The sequence below is a fragment of the Enhydra lutris genome, unplaced genomic scaffold, assembly GCF_002288905.1.
Source record: "Enhydra lutris kenyoni isolate GAN:26980312 unplaced genomic scaffold, ASM228890v2 scaffoldscaffold26, whole genome shotgun sequence".
Classification (NCBI taxonomy): domain Eukaryota; kingdom Metazoa; phylum Chordata; class Mammalia; order Carnivora; family Mustelidae; genus Enhydra; species Enhydra lutris.
In genome coordinates this window covers 4,718,545-4,726,622 of record NW_019154110.1, presented here as the reverse complement: position 1 = coordinate 4,726,622, position 8,078 = coordinate 4,718,545, and the positions used below count along the sequence as shown (strand labels likewise).

Below are 8,078 nucleotides of genomic sequence, written 5' to 3'. Positions count from 1 at the left end.
AAAAAAAAAAAATAAATGTCACTGTGGTCAGGATCCTTTGTAAAATCCTTAGATTCTTCCTCTCCATTATTCTCTGGTAAAATCAATCACCCAATCCTACCTCTCCATAAAAATCTCTTCCCATCACATACAAATTATGTTCTGGAATCCCCCTCATCCCCCTCCAGCTATCATCCTTATTTTTTTATTTCTCTCATAGCCAGATTTCTATCTGTGTCAACTTTCTCGTATTTTATTCATTTTTCTGGCTCTACTAGTCTGGTTTCTCTTCTGACCATTTGGTTGAAGGTCTCTGGTCGAGGGTTACTAATGATTTCTTTATTGCCAAATCTCATGGATACTTTGTTTTTACTTTCCTCAATCCCTGGAATATGCAACACAGTTTACTTCTGTCTTGACACTCAGTCTTCTCTTGGGGTGAGTGGGTGGCTCAGTCGGTTAAGCATCTGCCTTCGGTTCAGGTCATGATCCCACAGTCCTAGGATAGAGCCCCGGTCAGGCTTCGTGGTCAGTGGGGTGTCTTGCTTCTCTCTCTCCCTCCCATTGCTTGTGCTCGCTCACTCTCAAATAAATGAAATCTTTTTTAAAGAAGAAGAAGAAACTCTTCTCTTGGTTTCATTGACACTTAACTCCTGGATCATCTCCATTTTTCTGGCTGCTCCTTCTCAGTGTCCTTTGCTAGCCACTTTTGCTCTCTGCCTAGTGTGTAAATGTCGAATTTCCTTCAGAGTTTAATCTTGGGCTCTCTGCATACGTCCTTTAGATGATCCAGTCTCACGACTTTAATTACCATCTGAAAAGTGGCAACTGTCAAGTTCAGCCCTTTAGTCCTGCCTCCTCTATGTTCCAGAATCATACACAGAATGCCTATTAAGTAGTTCCATTTGGATGTTTCTTAGACATCCCAAACTTAACATAATAAAAAGAACATTTTAGTTTTCCCATAATTCCAAATGTGATCTCCCCTGTCTCACTAAGAAGTACTCTCATCGACATGGTAACTGAAGCCAGACCTCTGAGAATCATCTTGGATTCTTTGTCCTTACTACCCTCCTACCCAAGTCTTTTGGTAAGTCCTGTCACTTCTTCCAAAATATATTTCAAATCTGCTTTCTGTTCTCATCTCCGCTTCTACCACCCTATTCCAAACCACCATCATCTTTTGCCTGGGCTCCAAGAAGGGTATCCTCAGTTTTCCCTGTTTCAACCCAGGTCTCCCTGCTTAAAGCACCCCAGTGGTTTTCCATGGTTTTCAGAGCCCCACTTGAGCAGGCCCCTCCTCCTCCCATTCTACTGTCTTCATCATTCTCTGGTCACACTGGTCTTAGGCCATTGCCTACCATATGCCAAGTTCTTGCCTACCAGGAACCTCTTCCTTACCTATTGTTGACATCTCAGGCTAAACTCACCCTCTCAGAGATGAGGGTATTTATTTCCTTTCTGGTACTTAGAGCAATGTTTATTTTGTTTGTTTTCTACACCAGAATATAGATATCCTAGGAACAAGGACTCTTTTTTTTTTTTTTTTTTCTTAATATCCCTGACATGTAGTAGGCACTCATTAAATAAATCTTTGTTGAATTAGCAAGTATGCTAAGTCAGTTCGGTTTAAGTCAGTTCGGTTTAAAACCCTACAGGGGTTTTCCCAGCACCTTTTAGAGTCCACAATCTTTAACTTACTCTGTCGAGATTCTTACGACTTCACTCCAACTCATTATGAACCCTGCTCCCTCTCTAGTCAAACTGGCCCTCACTGGCCCTGCCACTGGCCTTGGGCCTTGTGCTGGAAATACTCTCCTCCAACACCACCACTCCTCGTATGACCACCAGAGAAGCCAGCTCCTCCCTTTAGCTAATTCCTCCGCAGTTTTACAGTCTTTATTCAAAGTCACTTTCTCAAAACCAGATTGAAGTCCACTCTTATGGGCTCCCATGGTACCTTGGTCACCAATTCTTTCAGTTACCCCTGTACTCCTAGATCATGGGTCAACAAATTAAAGCTCCTTGGCCAAATTAAGCAACTCCCATTCATTTACATATCATCAGTGTCAGATTTTGTGCTGCAGTGGCAGATCTGGCCCTCCATGGTTAGGAATATGTTCCCCAGTGTGTGTGGCACAAGACTCAGTAACTTACTCCCACCCTCTCTTGCAGGGATTCTGATTCTGGTTACATATTTCAGTTGTTTCTGCTCCTCTTTTGTCCTTATTCTGCAAGTAAATGTGGAAAGAGAAGAGATTACTTGTATTTTTAAATTACTTATGCTAGTCATCATTAACAATAATGCTTTCTATGCTCTGTTATTGAAAAGATCCTAAGAGGGGCACTTAGGTGGCTCAGTCATTAATCATCTACCGTTAGCTCAGGTCATGATGTCAGGGTCCTAGGATCAAGCCCCTCATCGGGCTCCCTGGTCAGCAAGGAGTCGGCTTCTCCCTCTCCCCCAGCCTCTCCTTTATGGCTTGTGCTCTCTCTCACTCACACTCTCTCTCACTCAAATAAATAAATAAAACCCTTAAAAAAAAAAAAGTTCATAATATTGTTATTTCCTATAAACGTGGTGTGCACATTAAAGTGATGATAGATAGAGTTAACGTTTTCTGTTTTGTGTGTGTGTGTGGTTTTGTTTTGTTTTGTTTTAATTTTATTTATTTGTTTGGTAGGCAGAGAGAGAGGAAGGGAGGCAGGCTCCCTGCTGAGCAGAGAGCCCGATGTGGGGCTCCATCCCAGGACCCCGGGATCATGACCTGAGCCGAAGGCAGAGGCTTAACCCACTGAGCCACCCAGGCGCCCTGTTTTGTTTTGTTTTTTAAGTAATCTCTGCACCCAACATGGGCTTGAATTTACAACCCTTGAGATCAGTGCATGCTCTACTGACTGAGCCAGCCAGGCACCTCTTACTTTTTCTTGATTTTAACATCTTGATTTGGTTCGATTAGGATTTTTCTTCAAGAGTTCTGAATTTAAAAGAACTTTTCTTAAGTGGATTCTGAATACTTCATTTACTAAACTTCCAGGTTTTTGAATTCCAAATTGGGTAGTCCCTTGTGAACACTTTTGAAATAGTTCTGGGCTTTTGTTCAATTTAAAATACAGAACGTTTTAGAGTTGAAACTCCATAGCAGACTTGTGGAGCTGTTCCCCATACCACTAGGCCCTTTTAGACCTAAACCTTTGTTCATGTTGCTTTTTCCAGATTATCCTCTTAATTCCTCTCAACTCAGGCATCAGCTTTTCTGAGGCATTCTCTGACATCTCTCTCTCTTCATATCGCTCCCATAGTCCTGGTATATAACTATAATACAATATTCATTATGCTTTGTCATAACTGCATTTGCAAATTTTTTGACATAGATTGAATTCAACCAAGGTAAAAAAGCATATTTTACTCATTTATATATACCCAAGTCCCAGCACAGAGCTTAATCCTGTGTGTGTGTGTGTGTGTGTGTGTGTGTGTGTGTATAGACACACACACACACACGTATATATGTATGTATTTAAAAGTAAATGTTCAGGGGCGCCTGGGTGGCTCAGTGGGTTAAAGCCTCTGCCTTCGGCTCGGGTCATGGTTCCGGGGTCCTGGGATGGAGCCCCATATCAGGCTCTCTGCTCAGCGGGGAGCCTGCTTCCTCCTCTCTCTCTTGCCTGCCACTCTGCCTACTTGTGATCTCTGTCTGTCAAAAAAATAAAAAATCTTATAAAATAAAAAAAAAGTAAATGTTCATTGAAGCTGGCAGTGGAGGGAATTAACAGACATCGTTTTTGCTCTGGTCTCCTTTTAACTGCCCCCTACATCATCTTGTTGAAAAGGAGAGACTGCCGAGGGCCTCCCTGTGGCAATCTGATCCCAGCTCCATTCCTCTTCCAGAGAATGTCATGGTAACGGCCAGCCTCTCCCTTTGAGCCACATCTTGTACTGCACCTGTGCTTCTGCCTGGAGAAACTTCTCTTCGCTACCCCATGCCCTTTCTAGACCTATTTCAGTAGCAGATTTAACTTACCGTCTGAATGTGGGGAAAATTCAAGAGCCTAAGTTCTAAATAAAAAATCTGAACTCTTCTGGGCTCGTCTCAGATATCATATGTTAATAGTAATCATACGCTAATAAAGAGTGTTTTTGTTCGAGAATAGGTGCTGCTTGCCAACCTCAGCCTGCAGTGCTGCAGCACCCTCCACACATTTAGCTCCTGCGAGTTGTAGCAAGTCAGGCTTGCTTCTGGTACACCTCTTTAACTGAAAGTCTTGGCACTGAGCTAGACTGGAAGCATTCCCCCCACTAGAGCACAGCATGTACTTTATTGCTAACCTAGGGAATGGGAGGAAAGCTGCGCATAGCACAGAGCACCAGCTGCCCCCCAGAGACAGAAAAAGCTGTTGTTTTTGTCAGGTAGGCTGTCTGTTTCTCTCTGGTGAATAGATGGAAGGGCATCTGGTCTGCAGGAGCTGGGATTTAAAATGAAGATGTTGAGGCCTTATAAGACTGAATTTGTGGGTCTGATAGCCTAATTAAAGCAAGCCATGTGTGTGGGGGGTGCTGTACCCAAATCTATTTTTAATGGCTTAGTTCAGGGCTGGGGGCGGGGGCTTGATGTGAGGATTCAAATTAGAGCACCAGATTTAATTAGCAGTTTTAGATACTCACTTTCTACAGTACTCAAAGTAAATTACCTTAAGGACATAGGTCTTGGGGGAAAAAAGAATATCAGTCTAACCACAAGACTTGTATCACCACCCGGTGGGTGTATAGCTATATAGTATAGCAACTCTCAAGTGTATTGATCTTAGGACCCCTTTATAATCTGAAAAATAATTTCAGATTGCAAAGACATCGTGTTTATGTGAGTTGTATCTGTTGATGTTTATGAGATTTTTGTATTTTGATGTTTATGAGATAAGAAATTACAATTGAGTATATTAATTCATTTTGAAATAATAATAAAAGTATCACCAAAAAAGTAATTATTTTGCAATATATGGGTATATTAAATTAACGCATTATGCACCTTAAACTTACACAGTGTTTTATGCCTGTTATATGTTAATAATATAACTGGGGAAAAAATAAGCTCACTACATTTTAACATAAATGATACTTTTATTAAAAAAACAATTACAATCTTTAAAACAAAAGTAGTGAGAAGAGTGACATTGTTTTAAAGACTTTATTTATTCAAGAGAGAGAACATGTACACAGTGTGGGGAATGAGGGGAGCAGAGGAAGAGGGACAAGCAGACTCCACCCAGTGCAGGGCTCCATCCCATACTCTAAGATCACGACCTGAGCTGAATCCAAGAGTCGGATGCTTACCTGACTGAGCCACCCAGGCGCCCCCCCCCCCAATCTTTTTAATGTCTCCCTTCATAGAATACAGTTGGGTTTTCATATCTGTTTCTGCATTCAATGTTGCAATACTATACGTCATATTACCTCTGGAAAACTCCACTGTACACTCATGAGAGAAGGGAGGAGGTGGTCCCCTGACCACACTTGGAGACCTGCTGACATACTAGAAACAGCTGTGCAGCTGTGACTTCGGAGTCTGACACAATTTAACTCAGATCTCAGCTCTTACAGTTGATATTTGTAGCAACTTGAACAAGTGACTTGCTCTGTGAGTCTTTCATCTCCTTTGTTGAGTGGAGAGAGTGCACTGTAACTCCTAGGACAGTGTAGGGGTTAATAGATGTTCCTTAAGTGTCTGGGACTTGGTAGGTGTGTGATTACTGTTCCTCTGGGCACTCTTGTTTTTTTCATTACTTAAAGGAAAAGCCTGTATTAGTTTGCTTGAGTTTTGTGTGAGTGTTGTGGGTTGGGTGGTTCCTAATCTCTTCCTGTGCCTGCTTTCTGCATGTGATGCATAAAATTGTTCCGTGGTCCTTATTTGTTTTCACATCTCTCTCCCTCTACCAGAAATAATCCTGCTTCTCCTCAAATCTCCAGGTCTGAGCAGAACGTATGTACACGTCTGCGTACACGGCAGGCATTCAGTAAAGCTTGAATGGCATCTGAAACCTCAGCCTGAATTTGAACATAAGACCATGTCATTGCCCCTCCCTTTCCACCAGAACTCGGTACCTTCAGTTTTGTTTCTTTGAGTTCAGTCAATCTTAAATTAATTGCTTGTGATATCAGTTGATATCAGTAAGGGTAATTTCCAGAAAAATTAGAGCCATAGCACCTAAGGCTCCTTCTAGAGCTCAGACCATTTCAGGTAACTTAGCCAACCTCCTCTTTTCTCCCATCCCACTGCCATCTTTACCTGGGAATGTGGCAACAATATGAAAACACAAGTAATATATTTAACAGATATTTAGCTGTTCCTATTTTGTGCAGAGCACTAGAAGGATATAAGTTACTTGGTACAGAATCACAAAGTGCCTTCTGATGCCTCTCGTTTTGCCATTTATGTTTTCACATAGTTTTTAGTACTCCTTCAATTAGATATGGTCTTTAATATCCTGAAGCTTGTGGTCTTAGGTGTGGAGAATGGGCACATACACGATGAACCATAATTCAGGACAAGGTGAGGAATGATGCTGAGTTTATCAGCAGCCAGCTTCAGGATTCCAGAATAGAATCTTGATATTATGATGTGTGTGATGTGTGCTGTGTTTTAAGTTTTATTTTTTTTTTAAGATTTTATTTATTTATTTGACAGAGATCACAAGTAGGCAGCGAGGCGGGGGGGGGGGGGGGGGGGGGAGGAGGTTCCCTGCTGAGCAGAGACCCTGGGATCATGACCTGAGCCGAAGGCAGGGGCTTTAACCCACTGAGCCACCCAGGTGCCCCTGTTTTTTTTTAAAGTCCTACAAGATGTGGGGCACCTGGGTAGCATGGTCGTTTAAGCATCCTACTCCTGGTTTTGGCTCAGGCCCTGATCTCAGGGTCGTGAGACCCAGCTATGCATTGGGCTCCATGTTCAGTGCAGAGTCCGCTTGAGATTCTCCTCCCTCTCTCTCTCTCTCAAATAAATAAATCTAATAAAGTCCTACAAGGCCCACGTAACTCTATGTTATGGTTCTGCCATTTCCAGGCTCTGGGTGAGTCCGAAAGCGGGGAGGTAGAAGACAGAGTTGGGACTGGTTGGTACAAAATTACAGAATGCTAAGAAAAATTAGGCCCAAGATTCAAATTCAGACTCACTTAACATTGATTGAAACCGTAAATTTGGTTCTTTCCCCTGTGTCATCTAATAGTCTCAACTGCTCTACAAGGTAGGTAGTGCTGTTCCTGTTTTTCAGAAGAAGTTGATAATCCAGACAAAATCAATAATTTGCTTAGTTTATATATCTGGTAGATGACGGGACCAGGTTTTGATCTATACTCTTAAGCTCAGCAATCTTTGCATTTAACTATGCTGCATTTATTTTGTAGGCCGTGGAAGTCACTTTCAAAATGTTTTTTGGCTAGGGAAGTAAATGGTAAAAATAGAGTTATGGTTCTGATGTTTCTAAAGAGACCCCCTTCTCCATTCAAATGTTCCCAATCAGTAGTCACACACGTGGCTCAAGTTCATGAAATGTCATTTAATCTGTGGAAAAGAATTGTCCTTTTCACTCTGTCAGCAGCCAAATGTAGTGTAAATGAAAGTATCTGTCATTTAGGTGGCACTTGCTTAAGAAATACCCAGATTTCTTATGAGCAAGTCATATAATCTCGCTGCTACCATATCCCTACCTATATAACCACTCCTACACTAATTTCTTTCCTCATTCACCCATTCCTGCCCCCAAATGATAAGTGAGATAAAATCCTTTGTTATACAGTTGACCCTTGAACAACGTAGGAGTTAGGGGCACTGGCCTCCCCCACGGTTAAAAATCTGCATATAACTTTTGACTCCCCGAAAACTTTACCAGTAGCCTACTGTGGACTGGGATAACATAACATGATAACCTAAATAGTCAATGAATACATTTTGGACGTTATATGTATTATATACCTATATATATATATATAACTGTATATGCTTAAAGTAAACTAAAGAAAAGAAAATGTTAAGAAAATCACATGGAGGGGCACCTGGGTGGCTCAGTGAGTTAAGCCTTTGCCTTCGGTTCAGGTCATGATCTCA

At 41.7% G+C, this 8,078-nt stretch overlaps 1 protein-coding gene across 2 annotated transcripts in view; it reads left to right on the top strand.

Moving 5' to 3' along the window:
• Positions 1–8,078, top strand: part of LOC111151321 (SPT6 homolog, histone chaperone) — a 33,312-nt gene that overhangs the window by 1,487 nt on the left and 23,747 nt on the right. The window lies entirely within an intron of this gene.